Source organism: Ranitomeya imitator, chromosome 5 (assembly GCF_032444005.1).
Source record: "Ranitomeya imitator isolate aRanImi1 chromosome 5, aRanImi1.pri, whole genome shotgun sequence".
Classification (NCBI taxonomy): Eukaryota; Metazoa; Chordata; class Amphibia; order Anura; family Dendrobatidae; genus Ranitomeya; species Ranitomeya imitator.
The window spans coordinates 399,873,183-399,891,982 of NC_091286.1; positions in this window are offsets into that span (position 1 = coordinate 399,873,183).

Below are 18,800 nucleotides of genomic sequence, written 5' to 3' on the forward strand. Positions count from 1 at the left end.
CACCTCCCGGCTTGGTTCCAACCTCATCGCACAGTACATTCTTGTACTGTGCGATCTGGGCGCTGAATGCAGCAGGTGCGACTGGCTACAGGTTGGTAAAGCAGAAGCAGTTGAGCCAAACATGCAAGTTAGTATAGCAGGAGTTGATCTCCATTACACCGCATTGTCTGTAAAATGCTTTGGAATTAATGGCGCTATGTAAGTGAGTATAATAATATATTACGGGCCACAGTGTCCTTTACAGCAGGGGTGTCAAACTGCATTCCTCGAGGGCTGCAAACAGGTCATGTTTTCAGGATTTCCTTGTACTACACAGGTCATAATTTAATCACCTACACAAATAATGAGCTGGTGATTAAATTATCACCTGTGGAGTACAAGGAAATCCTGAAAACATGACCTGCTTGCAGCCCTCGAGGAATGCAGTTTGACACCCCTGCTTTACAGTATAAAACCACATGGTTGCAGTATTTTGATTACAAACCAAAACAGGACTCACTAAGGCATATATATTAGAAGTCTATTAGGACATATGAATAAGATATAGCTTCTGGAGGAATGAGATTATACATGTGTCATACAGACACTCCATTGATTGTGTTGAGCACCATGAATTGCTGTATTTCCTCTTCCACAGGAAGCTACAGTTGATCACAGCGGGATACTAGAGTAGGACTCCAATGACCAATACATCATGCGGAGACCTTTTCCTCAGGTAACTAGGAATCTCCATTACTGCAAATAATCAATTAATCGCATAACACTAACTGCCTAACACTAATTATATGGAGGAAACAAAGCATTGCAAGAGTAAAAATGTAGCCATACCCAATCCTTCTTTAGGAGAGATATCGGCTTAGCAAGAATAATATTGAAATATGTTGGTATAAGATTGTTACAACTAAAATATGCAGTCAGCAAATCTGCAGCAACTGTCCAGATTTAGAGACAAGTTAATTGTTTGAAATATGAATACGCAAAGTTTGCAAAATTTTTAGCTCAAAAGTTAATTCACAATTAAACAATTTGCCATTAATTGCAAGTAGTGCAAAGCCTCTATTTTCCTTGAAAAAAAAAACATGTATAACACTTGGAGGAGGTCTCCTAACACTGCATTCAACCATCAGCAAGTTATTTAACTTTTTTGCCCTCGGGGAATTTTCCATTTTTGAGTTTCTGTCTTTGCTCCCCTGCTTCCCTGGCGGCTTGTTCTTTGCGGGACAAGTTGTACTTTTGAAGGACATCATTGGTTTTACCATATGGTGTACTGGAAAATGGGGAAAAAAATCCAAGTGCAGTGAAATTGCAAATGAAGTGTAATTCCACAACTATTTGTTTGCTTTGTTTTTTTTACCATGTTCATCAAATGTTAAAAATGGCCTGCCATTATTGTTCTCCAAGTCATTATGAGTTTGCAGATACCAAACATGTATAGGTTCTTTTTTATTTAAGTGGTTAAAAAAAATCCAAAGTTTGTTAAAAAAAAAAATTGCACCATTTTCCAAGACCCATAGCGTCTCCATTTTTCATGCTCTTGGGCTGGGTTAGGGCTTATTTTTTGTGCGCCAAGCTAATGTTTTTACTGATACCATTTTGGTGTTGATACTATCTTTTGATCGCCCGGTTTTGCATTTTAATGCATTGTTGTGGTCATTAGTGATGAGCGAATATACAGGTCCTTCTCAAAAAATTAGCATATAGTGTTAAATTTCATTATTTACCATAATGTAATGATTACAATTAAACTTTCATATATTATAGATTCATTATCCACCAACTGAAATTTGTCAGGTCTTTTATTGTTTTAATACTGATGATTTTGGCATACAACTCCTGATAACCCAAAAAACCTGTCTCAATAAATTAGCATATCAAGAAAAGGTTCTCTAAACGACCTATTACCCTAATCTTCTGAATCAACTAATTAACTCTAAACACATGCAAAAGATACCTGAGGCTTTTTTAAACTCCCTGCCTGGTTCATTACTCAAAACCCCCATCATGGGTAAGACTAGCGACCTGACAGATGTCAAGAAGGCCATCATTGACACCCTCAAGCAAGAGGGTAAGACCCAGAAAGAAATTTCTCAACAAATAGGCTGTTCCCAGAGTGCTGTATCAAGGCACCTCAATGGTAAGTCTGTTGGAAGGAAACAATGTGGCAGAAAACGCTGTACAACGAGAAGAGGAGACCGGACCCTGAGGAAGATTGTGGAGAAGGACCGATTCCAGACCATGGGGAACCTGAGGAAGCAGTGGACTGAGTCTGGTGTGGAAACATCCAGAGCCACCGTGCACAGGCGTGTGCAGGAAATGGGCTACAGGTGCCGCATTCCCCAGGTAAATCCACTTTTGAGCTATAGAGAAGCAGCACTGGACTGTTGCTAAGTGGTCCCAAGTACTTTTTTCTGATGAAAGCAAATTTTGCATGTCATTCGGAAATCAAGGTGCCAGAGTCTGGAGGAAGACTGGGGAGAAGGAAATGCCAAAATGCCTGAAGTCCAGTGTCAAGTACCGACAGTCAGTGATGGTGTGGGGTGCCATGTCAGCTGCTGGTGTTGGTCCACTGTGTTTCATCAAGGGCAGGGTCAATGCAGCTAGCTATCAGGAGATTTTGGAGCACTTCATGCTTCCATCGGCTGAAATGCTTTATGGAGATGAAGATTTCATTTTTCAGCACGACCTGGCACCTGCTCACAGTGCCAAAACCACTGGTAAATGGTTTACTGACCATGGTATTACTGTGCTCAATTGGCCTGCCAACTCTCCTGACCTGAACCCCATAGAGAATCTGTGGGATATTGTGAAGAGAAAGTTGAGAGACGCAAGACCCAACACTCTGGATGAGCTTAAGGCCGCTATTGAAGCATCCTGGGCCTCCATAACATCTCAGCAGTGTCACAGGCTGATTGCCTCCATGCCACGCCGCATTGAAGCAGTCATTTCTGCCAAAGGATTCCCGACCAAGTATTGAGTGCATAACTGAACATTATTATTTGTTGGTTTTTTTGTTTGTTATTAAAAAATACTTTTATTTGATTGGATGGGTGAAATATGCTAATTTATTGAGACAGGTTTTTTGGGTTATCAGGAGTTGTATGCCAAAATCATCAGTATTAAAACAATAAAAGACCTGACAAATTTCAGTTGGTGGATAATGAATCTATAATATATGAAAGTTTAATTGTAATCATTACATTATGGTAAATAATGAAATTTAACACTATATGCTAATTTTTTGAGAAGGACCTGTACTCGTTACTCGAGATTTCCCGAGCACGCTCGGGTGTCCTCCGATTATTTATTAGTGCTCGGAGATTTAGTTTTCCTCACTGCAGCTGAATGATTTACATCTGTTAGCCAGCTTGATAACATGTGGGGATTCCCTAGCAATCTGGAAACCCCCACATGTACTTATGCTGGCTAGTAGCTGTAAATCATTCAGCTGCGGCAAAGAAAACTAAATCTCCGAGTACTAAAAAATACTCGGAGGTCACCCGAGCATGCTCGGGAAATCTCGAGTAACGAGTATATTCGCTCATCACTAGTGGTCACCAAAAAACGAAATTCTGGTGTTTTTACTTTTTTTTCGCATTATGCCATTTACCGATTGGAATAATCTTTTTATATATTAATAGATCGGGTGATTCCAGATACAGCTCTGGCAAAAATTAAGAGACTACCACATCAAAACCCTGTCATGGGCAGCCCAATCTCCAAACCTGAACCCCATTATAAACCTCTGGAATGGTATCAAGAGGATGATGGGCAGTCACAAGCCATCAAAGAAGGAAGACTTGCTTACATTTTTGCACCAGAAGCAGTGTGAAAGACTGGTGAAAAGCATGCCGAGATGCATGAAAGCTGTGATTAAAAATCATGGTTATTCCACAAAATATTGAGTTCTGAACTCTTCCTGAGTTAAAACACTAGTATTGTTGTTTCTAAATGATTCTGAACTTGTTTTCTTTGAATTATTAGAGGTCTGAAAGCACTGAGTTTGTTTTTTTTTGACCATTTTTATTTGTCAGAAAAAAATACAAAATTTATTGCTCGGAAATTCGGAAGCATGTTGTCAGAAGTTGATACACTAAAAGAACAATTTACATTTTACTAAACAATATACCTATATTATTGCTCAGAAATTCGGAAACATGTTGTCAGAAGTTGATACACTAAAAGAACAATTTACATTTTACTAAACAATATACCTATAAAGAGAAAAATCAGGCAAACTGAACATTTTGCAGTGGTGTCTTAATTTTTGCCAGAGCTGTATATATATATATATATATATATATATATATATTTTTTTTTTAACGGTCTTTTCTTAACAATACTTTTAAGGCTGCGGTTACCCTGGCTGCTTGTGTACCTTTTTCTACCACACTTTTTTCTTCCACTCAACTTTCCATTAATATGCTTGGATACAGCACTCTGTGAACAGCCAGCTTCTTTAGCAATGACCTTTTGTGGCTTACCCTCCTTGTGGAGTGTGTCAATGACTGCCTTCTGAACATCCGTCAAGTCAGCAGTCTTCCCCATGATTGTGGAGCCTACTAAAACAGACTAAGGGAACTTTTTAAATGCCTAGGAAGCCTTTGCAGGTGCTTTTTGTTACTTATTTTAATTTACTGAGATAATGACTTTTGGGATTTCATTGGCTGTAAGCCATAATCATAACAATAATAAATAATAATAATTTTATTTATATAGCGCCAACATATTCCGCAGCGCTTTACAAATTATAGAGGGGACTTGTACAGACAATAAACATTACAGCATAACAGAAATACAGTTCAAAACAGATACCAGGAGGAGTGAGGGCCCTGCTCGCAAGCTTACAAACTATGGGGAAAAGGGGAAACAGAAATAAACACGTGAAGTAAATCACTCTGTTTGTAGTTACTCTATATAATATATGTGTTTCCCTTTTTTTTATTGAAGAACTGAAATAAAGTAACTTTTTGATGATATTCTAATTTTGTGAGAAGCACCTGTATAAATAGCTCAATTGGCATTTTATGGGTGACAGATTACCTTTAATGCCTCTGTAATATCAAAGTGACCTCAACATTTATGGTTATGGAGAAAAGGATAGTAGTCTATGCTAACCAACTGCCTGTTCCTTAGTAACTAATCTTGTTTACTCATGTGCTGTCACATACCATTTGTACAGCTTATTCAGTATTGTATAATTTTATCTCCCTATCTCAATTGCTGTTTATTTATGAGAAGCTGTAATGTCATTTTACTATTCAGATTCACCCCCAACTGGCTGCTGCATTCTCTGCCTTAGTTTTTATACTGGCTATGATGGTGCCTCCTAATTGGCTATGTTATACCATGTGATGTCATAACTGCATTGCATTTTGGGGAAGCTCACTCGGCTATGGCCTAGGTCATGTGAGCATTCTCTGGCCAATAAAATCTTTGACAATATGTAAATTGGTGGCAAGCATTTTTGTGCATTTACACTAATTGAATAAAAAAATGATTGAATTTGCTGGGTCCAGCAAATTTCCAAAAACATGAGACAAATTAGATTCCTAACAAATCGAATCACTCCACTCTATCCAGAATCTCTAGGAAATGTTTCTTGCGCCCTAACACATTGCCTTCATAGAAAAAACACAAGCTACCATAATGAGATCCTGGATTAGGATGACTACAAATGTATGAGAGAGAGGACAATGTCAATAAATATGCGTCAAGTTGTAATTGAGAAGCTTCTCCTAAACAATAAAGCGATAAAATACTAGTGCCAGATTCGGTGACAGATTTAACATAAGGAGAGACAAACAAATGGAGAAATGGGGCTCTTAGGAAAAGTAGAACTAACAAAAACACACGTGGCTATAATTTTCAATGTGTGATGCATACTCTACCCAAGTGAATTATATAGAAAATTAACTGATGTTTATCACACACCAGGTGTTACTCACTTGTGCAAACAGATATAGTACAATTTATAATATATAGAAGGAGCAAAGTAAAATATCCGTGCTTGAAAGGAAGGACATGAAGAAGAGTATGATCAAGCAATGTAGACCAGATGACCTCGCACTACCCTACATTGCATTAAATGAAGAAACACACATTTATTTTCTTACTCTCAATAAAAACAGTATGTACAACTTGTCCTTTGTGCATCTGGCACATATATATTGAAGTAGACCATTCCGCTTTTTTATGTCACTCTGTGTACATTGCTCACCTGATGAATTGCTGACACAACAAATCCACTTTGGAAAAAAAACCAGAAGAATAGGAAAGATGATTTGTAAAAAAAGAAATTTGTAGATTTTCAAAGAAACATATGGGATCACCATCATTTTAGACTATTTGTTTGCAGTGAATTATTTTTGTGTATTTATTTATATAACACCATAAGAATATACATTGCTAAACATTTCTTATATTACAGATATAACTCATACGTACACATAAAGGTGGTCTCATACTGCACTCCTTTTGCGATATATGCCAAGAAAACTTTTGGTGCATTACTTAAATGTTTTCATAGGCCTTTATTCATGCAGCAAAGGCCAAAATACTGTATTTTTTGCCTCTGTGTGGCTGATATTTTACGGCACAACTTTTTTCTATAGAGGGAAACGGTAAAAATGTATACTATGTATACTATGTATACTATGTATACTATGCATTATAATTGTTTACAATGGAAGTCAATGGGTAATGGGGGCTACTCTATAGTCCCAAATGTCAGTGGTCTAAGGTATTAAGAAATCCAACTATAGCTCCAATGGACACTGCAAAACTCAGAGGTAAAGCACTCTAATGAAGGGTAAAACCCATACTTTCATAAAATCTTATTAAATGCACAGTTGGAAACTCCTGGGCTTGGTGCAAAAAATACTTTTCTAAATGGCATATGCCACTGAATAGGCTATTTGTATATTTATATTTCTTAGAGGCGCATTACATGGCCTGTTTGTCTCCTTATGCTGACTTGCCACTGTCCACAAGGAGAACCTTTACCCTTTAGTCCTCCTATCTAAGGCCTATCAGCTAGCCAAATATGATCTCCTGCTTTACACTCACGAGGGGAAAACATCCTGAAACACGTGTCTGCAGTTAAAACTATTGATTTGGCTTCTTGTGCAGCAAGGCTTGATAAAGTGTCGATATTGACTTTGGGGATTGCTTCATCCAATAAATTATTCTACAGTTCCTGTCTTTTTTCTCTCTGAAGAGGCTATTTGCACATTCATTGTAAGGTCTAAATGATTTTATTGCTTTAGCTTAGCTATAAAATATCACGTACACTTCTACCAACACTATTTTTTTGTGTTATGTGGCCGGGAACCCATTGGGTCCTCTAGGTAAAGTGCCTAGGATGTGAATGCACCTCTGGCACACCATAAAAACGCTATTGGATAACATACTTACTGCAATATTTCATTGTACATTTCTAAGCTTCTTGAATGTAGTTTCTTAACCTACATAGTTTCATAGTTTTTAAGGTTGAAGGTAGAGTTAAGTCCATCAAGTTCAACCTATGGCCTAACAGGTTGATTCAGAGAAAGGCAAAAACCCTAACTGCCCCATATTAGGGGAAAAAAATCCTTCCTAACTCCTCATACAAAAATCAGTTTTCTTGGCTCAAAGCCCCCATAAAAAAAATCCAGTGCCCATAATCTGTAATATTATTATATATTACATATGTCTGACAACTTATGCACAATGTACCAGTTACCAAAACTTGATACAATGTATTTGTTTCTTTGGCTCCATCCTATATGATATTACAGTATATATTACCTATTGCTAAAGATTTAAAAAACTTGGTTCGCTCGACAACAGTTAAATCTAGGCCATTAGATATTTACATAAAAAAACCTAGCAACTGTCATACACATACATGAGCGCTGATTTCATCTTTTGTTTCAGGAACACATCAAGAATAAAGTGAAAACTAAAGGTATCAGTGACTTTCCTTTGTAAGTTTTCAATTAAAGGTGATCCATCTCTTTCACTTTAAACACTTAAATCAGACGTCCCCAACAGAAGACAAACAACGTTAAATAAATACAGCAAACGTGAACTCTGTAAAATTTGTGTTTGGATATCAAACACTTGGGACATTTTTACGTTACTTCTCATAAAATATAATACTCTGCCGTACTAGATGAGGGGCCACAAAGCCTCTTACAAGAGGAATGCTCCTTTTATGACCGTGTCACGTCAAGAGTCACTTACATTCTTGCACTCTCGCTCTTGGTGTTTCATCGATTTTTATTTCTTCAAAGAGTATTTATTCTTGACATACTCAGTGCATTATAACATCCTTACAGTTTCTTTTTTTTTTTTTTTTAAACACATTCTAACATCCATGAAGTAGGTTCATAAAAATAGATCAGACGAGGACAGATTTATGCTTATCTCCTGAATAAAGTGCTTTGAGGGTTAGCTCTTGAATACACTTACAGCAAGGCTGCCTGCGGAGCTAGGCCTTGGCCCTCATGTCTTCAATCTAGGCCAGGCAGTAGGACGTTTTTGTCTAGATGACAGCTTGTAATGTTTCAGATCAACATGTTAAAAAAAAACATTTATAGCAGAAAATATCTGTAAAAATGGAAAAAAATACTTTTTTCCTGTTTACTTGGAAGCTTCAAATCCTTTTTGCTGTGGCTTGCCCAGCGGTAGCAGTATGTAGCAAATGATAAAAGTTTAAAAGTACATCCTTATAAAACATTAATTTGTATATAAGCCATATGCCCTTTTTTACAAGTTATCATATACTGGAATACGGTATTTTTAAGCTGCAATCCTTTTGAAGCAGGTTAGTCTAGATTTTTACTCTTAACCTCTTCACGCCATGGCCAATTTCCATTTTTCCGTTTTTGTTTTTTCCTCCCCTTCTTCGAAGAGCCATTATATTTCAGTCAATATAGCCGCATGAGGGCACGTTTTTTGGAGGACAAGTTATACTATTAGTTTCAACAGTTTTTATTTCAGAAAACATCATTAAACATAGAAAACAGAGATCGCAAAATTCAAGAATCCCCTCGCAGGGGGAAATATATGACAGTTTCAGAAGCAGAAAGATATAAAAACCTTGATGAAATTGTCATAGTTGTATAAATCCAGTATATAACAATTTAATCTCATTTATATTCGAGTTAATAGAAGGGGGAAGGAGAGGAAGAAAGAAAAAAAAGGGGGGGGACAAAGAATATTGAGTGTTAGCAATGAGAGTTAAGTTGACTTGAGTTGTTAGATTACATAAACCAAAAATTAAAGTTATCGATAAACAGACATAGTTGTATGTTATGTGGCTAGAGACATTATTCTAGAGAGGTGGACAAGTTATACTTTTGAGTAGCACCATTGATTTTACATATATAGTGTACTGGAAACCAAAAAATGAGTTCCAAGTGTGATGAAATTGCAAAAAAAGTGAAATTCCACAATTGCTTTTTTTAGTTTTAAATTTACCATGTTCATTATATGGTAAAACTGACCTGGCAATATGATTCCCCGGGTCAGTACGAGTATGCAGATACCAAACACGTATAGTTTATTTTTTAAGTGGTGAAAAAAAACAAATTTGAATGAAAAAAAATTTGTTTTTGTTTGCATTTTCTGAGACCCATAGCATTTCCATTTTTCGGGATATGAGGCCGTGTGATAGCTTATTTTTTGAGCCCTGAGTTGACAATTTTACGGATACCATTTGGGGTAGTTACGATTGCATTTGATTGCAATGTTGAGGTAGGTAAAATAATGTAATTCTGGCATTTTAATTCCTTTTCTCATTATGTCATTTACAGATAGGATTAATTTTAATTTATATTTTGATAGACCAGACATTTCTGAATGCAGAATACCAAATATGTGCATTATTTAAAATAGCTTTATTTCCTATAGGGTAAAAGTGGGGTGATTTTTCATCTTTAGCATTTTTGTTTTGAAATCATATTTTTTAAAACTGGTTTTTTTTTTCAAATTTTTACTGCATTTAATAGTCCTTTTAGGAGGTTTGAGGCTGTGATCGTCCAAACGCCTGTGCTATTTACAACTGCTTCAGCACTGCTATGTATACAGTAACATGTAAAAGTTTGGGCACCCATGTTCAAAATTACTGTTATTCAGGCAGGTTGAAGATGAAATGATCTCTAAAAGGCCTATTGTTATTTTTTAAATTTTAAAAATTGCAAAAAGTAAAATGTGCAAATGATGCCAAAGTTTTGGCACCGTAGGAGATTTGTGTGCTCAGATAACTTTGACGAAGGTTTCAGACTGTAATTAGCCTGTTAGGGTTATGGCTTGTTTACTATTATAGTTAGGAAAGACCAGGTGATGCGAATTTCCCAGCTTTATAAAAATCCAGCCTCCTCTAACTTTATGCCAAAAGCCAGCAGTCATGGGTTCTTCTTAGCAGCTGCCTAGCACTTTGAAAATAAAAATGGTGGAGGCCCACAAAGCAGGAGAAAGGTATAAGAATATAGTAAAGCATTGCCCTTTCCTCAGTTTGAAATATAGTTAAGAAATGGCAGTTAACAGGAACAGTGGAGGTCAAGATAAGGTCTGGAAGACCAAGCAAAATTTGAGGGACAGCTGCTTGTAGGATTGCGAGAGAGGCAAATCAGAACCCTGCTTGACTGCAAAAGACCTTAAGAAAGATTTAGTAGAACAATGTACCATAATTTCAGAGACACCTGCACAAATATGGCCTTCATGGAAAAAGAAAACCAGTCCTGCATCCTCACTATAAAATTCAGCTTCAGAAGTATGCAAAGGAACATCTAAACAAGCCAGATGCAATTTGGAAACAAGTCCTGTGGACTGATGAGGTTAAAATAGAACTATTTGGCCACAATGATCAAAGGTATGTATGGAGAAAAAAAGGCACAAAATTTCAGGAAAAGAACATCATGCCAACCATTAAGCATGGGGGTGGATCAATCATGCTTTGGGGTTGTGTTGCAGCCAATGGCATGGGTAACATTTCACAGGTAGAGGAAAGAATGGATTCAATGAAATTTCTACAAATTCTTGATGCAAATCTAACACCATATGTAAAAAGCTGACTTAAAAAAGATCTTAAACATACTTAACAATCCACAATAGACTACCTCAAAAGGCGCAAGCTGAAGGTTTTACAATGACCCTCACAGTTCCAAGATCTCAACATCATTGAAAATCTGTGGCTAGACATAAAAACTGCAGTTCATGCAAGACGACCCAAGAATCTCACAGAACTGGAGAATTTTCCAAAGAAGCATGTGTAAGGAGAAGAATCGGGCCGTGGGTGCCTGTCCTATGCCGGGTTCAGAACTGTCGGGGCTGTCTCCTCTGTTGTCTGGGGGAAGGAGTAAGAGACTGGACAAACCTTTGCACTCGGAAACAGGGGGTGTGGCTAAGCGGCTACAGTCACAGCGTGCGCGGAAGCAGTCAGTCTTGGTGGGAACAGGCAGTGCACAGCACAGGGAAAGAAGTGCTCCAGCGTTTGAGCACCAAGGCTGTGCCGCCCACGTTCGTGTGCTCCAACCATGACCAGTGGGTATTGCAGAGAGAGAAGTGCAGCGTGCCCGGTAACTGGAAGTGAGCGAGGTGCCATGCACTTCCTGACCGTGAGTACCGCACCCATGCTGCAAAGACAGAACTGGCTTTTGAACAGCCCACCTTACCATCAGTCGCCTTCCCGCCTACAAAAGGTCTTGATCGTGCTGCGGCCTTGTTTGTTCTGGCCGCTTATGTTCATGGACTAGGGGCTTAGCGGAAGCCGAAGGTACTGGAGACCGACCACTGCCGCCGAAGGGGGACCGCCATTACCAGCTGAATCTCCTTGGACCAACACCGCGCCCGCCGGTGACAGGCGCTACCAACCCTCCCCAAGTGGAACCTGCATTCTGAAGAACTTCTGAGACGAAAAGTGCACCACTGAAATATTGTCACTTTGTTTATTTGCCCTTCATATTTTCCACAATTGGACTACTGTTCCCCTGTTTAACCCTTCATCTCCCTGCGAGGACTTAACCCCCTGTTAAAATTAAAACTGTTAAACCTGTTTACCCTTAGGGTACCGTCACACTATACAATTTACCTATGATCACGACCAGCGATACGACCTGGCCGTGATCGTAGGTAAATCGTAGTGTGGTCGCTGGGGAGCTGTCACACAGACAGCTCTCCAGCGACCAACGATGCCGAGGTCCCCGGGTAACCAGGGTAAACATCGGGTTACTAAGCGCAGGACCGCGCTTAGTAACCCGATGTTTACCCTGGTTACAAGCGTAAAACTAAAAAAAAACAAACAGCACATACTTACATTCTGGTGTCCGTCAGGTCCCTTGCCGTCTGCTTCCCGCACTCACTGACTGCCGGCCGTAAAGTGAAAGTGAAAGCACAGCCGCTGTGCTCTGCTTTCACTTTACGGCCGGCAGTCACAGTGCGGGAAGCAGACGGCAAGGGACCTGACGGACACCAGAATGTAAGTATGTGCTGTTTGTTTTTTTTTAGTTTTACGCTTGTAACCAGGGTAAACATCGGGTTACTAAGCGCGGCCCTGCGCTTAGTAACCCGATGTTTACCCTGGTTACAAGCGAACGCATCGCTGGATCGCATCGCTAGATCGGTGTCACACACACCGATCTAGCGATGACAGCGGGAGATCCAGCAATGAAACAAAGTTCCAAATGATCTGCTACGACGTACGATTCTCAGCAGGATCCCTGATCGCTGCTGCGTGTCAGACACAGCGATATCGTAACGATATCGCTGGAACGTCACGAATCGTACCGTCGTAGCGATCGAAATGGCAGTGTGTGACGGTACCCTTACTCTGCCTTCTGTATGTCACTGTATCCCATAACCTGCTTACACATGGATGAAAATCCCTCAAGCAAGAATTTGAAAACTCTTGTCTGGCTGCAAAAAGCATTTACAAGCTGTGATACTTTCAAAAGGGAGTGCTACTAGGTACTAACCTTTCAAAGTGTCCAAATGTTTGCATTGGCCCATTATCCATTTTTTAATTTTGATGTAAATGATGAAAATTTACAAATACAAAGGAAATGTGTCATCTTTAACTGTAAGAGAGATCTTTTAGAGATGATTTCATCTTCAACTTGCTTGACTGTTCATAAGATAAAGAGATGTGTCGGGAGCACAACCAATATATTAAATATATCCACTAGGGTGCTACACAATGCATGGAGAATGCAAATACTGAACCAAAAAAGAAAAAGACACTGCATAAATGTGTGCACACCTATGTATCACAAAATGAGTAACAACTTTATTATAAGACAAAAAAGCATACAAAATATAAAAACATTAAAAACATATCCCATAAGGATCAGAAAACGAACACACCATTCTCCTGTTGTAAAAATACACCAAAGAACCACAGCCCAAATAGATGGAAAATGCTCATATATTCATATGTATAAATGTATAGATAAACATGAATACAATCATATAAATATATAAGGGCCGAACATTTATGACCTAGATAAATATAACCACACAGATCCCGATAACATATGGGCGTCCCCAAAGTTATCAAACCCTGAGCCAAACCCAACCATGTAAAATAATCACTATGTGCATGAAACCCAGTGACTAGAGCTAAATATCTATCACAAGGGAAACAAAGGGCCAAAAAAGTATAAAGGCTGAATCAGCAAGGGGGCACATCAAAGCAAGCCACTATGGATATGTGCACAAAACCCCAGCCACAAAATAAAAAGGCTGAGAACAAGGCTGGAAACTAGCACAGCCAGAAAATGCAATAAGAGCTATATAGCTGGCTCACAACAATAAAGAAAGAGCCACAAAGAAATAATTACACATCTGTGGCTGCCATGAAGAGGACCACAATGCTGGCGAATCTGTGGGCAGTAAAGGAGAAGGTGTGGGAGAATCCCACGCGTATCGCTGCGCTGGGCAGCTTCGTCAGGGAGAACAATAATTTAGATCAGGCGTACCCAAACTTTCACATGCCACTGTAGCAAAAATCACGATCTCCTATGAACGCCTGTTCACAGTAGGATCGTAATGACAGGCAAGGGGTCATCAGCAAATCCCTGGCTGTCATCACAATCTGGAGGTTAACCTTGAGGTTAAAGGGCCCACTTAGTTGTAAGAAAATAGTTATTTAGTAGGGAATTAGAAGTTGGTGGCTTTCTGTTACTTAACCCCTTCATGACCGGGGGATTTTTCGTTTTTCCGTGTTCGTTTCTCGCTCCCCTCCTTCCCAGAGCCATAACTTTTTTATTTTTCCGTCAATTTGGCCATGTGAGGGCTTATTTTTTGCGGGACGAGTTGTACTTTTGAACGACATCATTGGTTTTAGCATGTCATGTACTAGGAAACGGGAAAAAAATTCCAAGTGCGGTGAAATTGCAAAAAAAGTGCAATCCCACATTGGTTTTTTGTTTGGCTTTTTTGCTAGGTTCACTAAATGCTAAAAATGACCTGCTATTATGATTCTCCAGGTCAGTACGAGTTCATAGACACCTAACATGACTAGGTTATTTTTTATCTAAGTGGTGAAAAAAAATTCCAAACTTTGCTAAAAAAAAAAAAAAAAATTGCGCCATTTTCCGATACTCATAGCGTCTCCATTTTTCATGATCTGGGGTCGGTTGAGGGCTTATTTTTTGCGTGCTGAGATGATGTTTTTAATGATAGCATTTTGGTGCAGATACGTTCTTTTGATCGCCCGTTATTGCATTTTAATGCAATGTCGCGGCGACCGAAAAAACGTAATTCTGGCGTTTCGAATTTTTTTCCCGCTACGCTGTTTAGCGATCAGGTTAATACTTTTTTTTAATTGATAGATCGGGCGATTCTGAGCGCGGCGATACCAAATATGCGTAGATTTGATTTTTTTATTGATTTATTTTGATTGGGGCGAAAGGGGGGTGATTTAAACTTTTATGTTTTTTTTTTATTTTTTTCACATTTTTTTAAACTTTTTTTCTTAACTTTTGCCATGCTTCAATAGCCTCCATGGGAGGCTAGAAGCTGGCACAGCACGATCGGCTCTGCTACATAGCAGCGATCTGCTGAACGCTGCTATGTAGCAGAAATGGAGGTGTGCTGTGAGCGCCGACCACAGGGTGGCGCTCACAGCCACCGCTCATCAGTAACCATAGAGGTCTCTGGGACCTCTATGGCTACAATATACAAGCATCGCCGACCCCCGATGATGTGACGGGGGTCGGCGATGACGTCATTTCCGGCCGCCCGGCCGGAAGCGGTAGTTAAATGCCGCTGTCTGCGTTTGACAGCGGCATTTAACGAGTTAATAGGTGCGGGCAGATCGCGATTCTGCCCGCACCTATTGCGGGCACATGTCAGCTGTTCAAAACAGCTGACATGTCCCGGCTTTGATGCGGGCTCAACGCGGAGCCCTGCATCAAAGCAAGGGAGCCGGCATCGGACGGTATAGTACGTCCGATGCCGGTAAGGGGTTAAAGGGAACCTGTGACTAATGCTGCATTCTGTCAAGGTGGCTCTTTTATTTGGGGTCCTTCCAACGCTGCAATATTCGTTTTTTTAATTAGCCCGCCATACCTGTAGTCTATCCGGGGGGCATGTCTTTTCCCCCCGAACACATTAGTGCTGCACAAGTTGGCTCTTTTAGTTAAAAACACCAGGGGGGGGGGTTGACAAGGTTGCCTTTAAAACTACTATGTGGGTTCTATAATATTTGTGTTGATAAAAAATACTTTTAATTACTGCTTCTTATGCTGCTGTCTTAGTTTCCTATCATTAGGTGGTGGCAGTACCTCTCATTCTGCTTAGGGGCCCGAAGAATTGTAGTTACGCCTCTAGGAGTCAGTAATTTTGTTGGGGCTGTAGAGTGAGGGATCCTACATGGTATCTGTAGGACAAGACAGTAGTATTATTGGGAAGAGGAAATTGGAAGATGAAGAGTGCTTACTGTGAGACAGAGAGAAGGAAAGTGAGATTGCTGAATTTAGAAACTGAAATAAATGAAGTTAAATGAAGTAGTTGAATAATTTCATCATATGCTGAGTTTTATTAAAGAATTCCTCTTATTTTACTATTTCAATATATCTATATAGTTAAAGATTTTTTTTAGATATAGCAAGGTAAAAAAAATGGTTGCCAAAAAAGATAATGGTGAAATAGCCTATAATTGAGGTGGTATCGATATTCTACAATATAGCTGATTGGCTAATGAGACTGCTTTCAAGTTCTAGTGTATTATTGTGCAGCCACAGAGGTGACATTGTGTTAAAAGCGAAATACACATGTAATATTAGACCAATATTGTTGGCTTTTAATCAGTGGTATACTTTCATATTTCTATTCTGTGATGTAACATCTCATTAATTTTTAAGAAAAAGGATCATATTCCTTTTATAACTGTAATATCAGTTACCATAACCAGTTCCTGTTCTTCTTGTACTTCTGATACATATATAAATATTCCTGCCTGAATATAGGTTCTAGATTACTATTACTAGGATTATTACTTAAAAGCAACAAATGTACAGTCTGGACTATAATATCTAATTGCCTCACTGGAATGAGACTAATGGTAGTGTCACCCCTACTCATATCTCCCCATCACAACTCATAACCAGAACTTCATGGTATACTTGCTGCTTCAGACATAATAGCAAGAAAAAGGATACCGAATGTCGATCCCAGCAGACTTTAGCTCCTGAGATACAACTGCTGTATCAGAGGAGTTTGACAAAGTGAAAACACTTCCTCTGTCAGAGCATATCACCAGTCAGCACAATTGCAAGGTGCATATGGATTGCCAGGACAATCGGAGGCTTAACAAAGACCTCTGTGTCTTCCATATACGCCTATTACATTCTGCCCATGGATAACACTGAATCTTGTTCATGAGTAACACTTATACATTGGGATATGGCATAATACACTGCATTACATAAGTGGTGCAGTGTATCGTCTATGTTATCAAAGGAACACATGTTGCTAATACTAGAGAAGAGAGAGAGATAGAGGATTCAAAAATATTTAAACAAACTGGAACTGTAGGTAGCAACTAACAGAATGGTTTTTAACAGAGAAAAATGCAAAGTCCTACATTTGAGCAAGAAAAATGAAAAAGTATATGCAGAATGGGAGGAATGGTACTAAGCAACAGCACATGTGAAATAGACTTGGGTATACTAATAAATCATAGACAGAACATGAGTCAACAGTGTGAAGCAGCAGCAAAAATGCAAACACAATTCTAGGATGTATTAACAGAAGCATAGAGTCTAAACCACATGAAGTAATTATCCCCCTCTACTCCTTGGTCAAGCCTCATTTGAAATACAGGTACTTCTCACAAAATTAGAATATCATCAAAAAGTTAATTTGTTTCACTTCTTCAATACAAAAAGTGAAACTCATATATTATATAGAGTCATTACAAACAGAGTGATCTATTTCAAGTGTTTACTTCTGTTAATGTTGATGATTATGGCGTACAGCCAATGAAAACCCAAATGTCATTATCTCAGTAAATAAGAATACATTATAACATCAGTTTGAAAATGATTTTAAAATCCAAAGTGTTGACCTACTGAAATGTGTGTTAAGTAAATGCACTCAATATTTGGTCGGGGCTCCTTTTGCATTAATTACTGCATGAATGCAGTGTGGCATGGAGGTGATCAGCCTGTCACACTGCTGAGGTGTTATGGAAGCCCAGATTGCTTTGATAGCAGCCTTCAGCTCGTCTGCATTGTTGGGTCTGGTGTATCTCATCTTCTTCTTGACAATACCCCATAGACTCTCTATGGGGTTAAAGTCAGGCAAGTTTGCTGGCCAATCAAACACAGTGATACTGTTGTTTTTAAACCAGGTATTGGTACTTTTGGTAGTGTGGACAGGTGCCAAGTCCTGCGGGAGAATGAAACTTCCATCTCCAAAAAGCTTGTCGGCAGAGGGAAACATGAAATGCTCTAGACGGCTGTGCTGACTTTGGTCTTGATAAAACACAGTGGACCTACACCAGGAGATGACAGGGCTCCCCAAACCATCACTGATTGTGGAAACTTCACACTAGACCTCAAGCAGTTTGGATTGTGTGCCTCTCCACTCTTCCTCCAGACTCTGGGACCTTGATTTCCAAATGAAATGCAAAATTTACTTTCATCTGAAAACGACACCTTGCACCACTGAGCAACAGTCCATTTCTTTTTCTCCTTGGCCCAGGTAAGACTCTTCTGACATTGTTTATTGGTTATGAGTGGCTTGACACAAGGAATGTGACACTTGTAGCTCATGTCCTTCATACATCCATGTGTGGTGGCTCTTGAAGCAATGACTCCAGCAACCATCCACTCCTTGTGAATCTCTCTCAAATTTTTGAATGGCCTTTTCTTAACAATTCTTTCAAGGCTGCTAAATTATTCTAATTTACTGACATAATTGTGGTGCCCCAGGGTCCTGGTAGTCACAGTAGCATTGCTTTCCTCACAAAGAGAGTGATGTTACGCTTGAAGGCAAGAAGGGATAACTGTAACCAGGTAACACAAGCATGCAACACATTCACACTCCAGGCCACCAGGGGGAGCATTTGATCCTATTTACTAGGTGACTCCCCATATACAGTGGGGCAAAAAAGTATTTAGTCAGTCAGCAATAGTGCAAGTTCCACCACTTAAAAAGATGAGAGGCGTCTGTAATTTACATCATAGGTAGACCTCAACTATGGGAGACAAACTGAGAAAAAAAAATCCAGAAAATCACATTGTCTGTTTTTTTAACATTTTATTTGCATATTATGGTGGAAAATAAGTATTTGGTCAGAAACAAAATTTCAT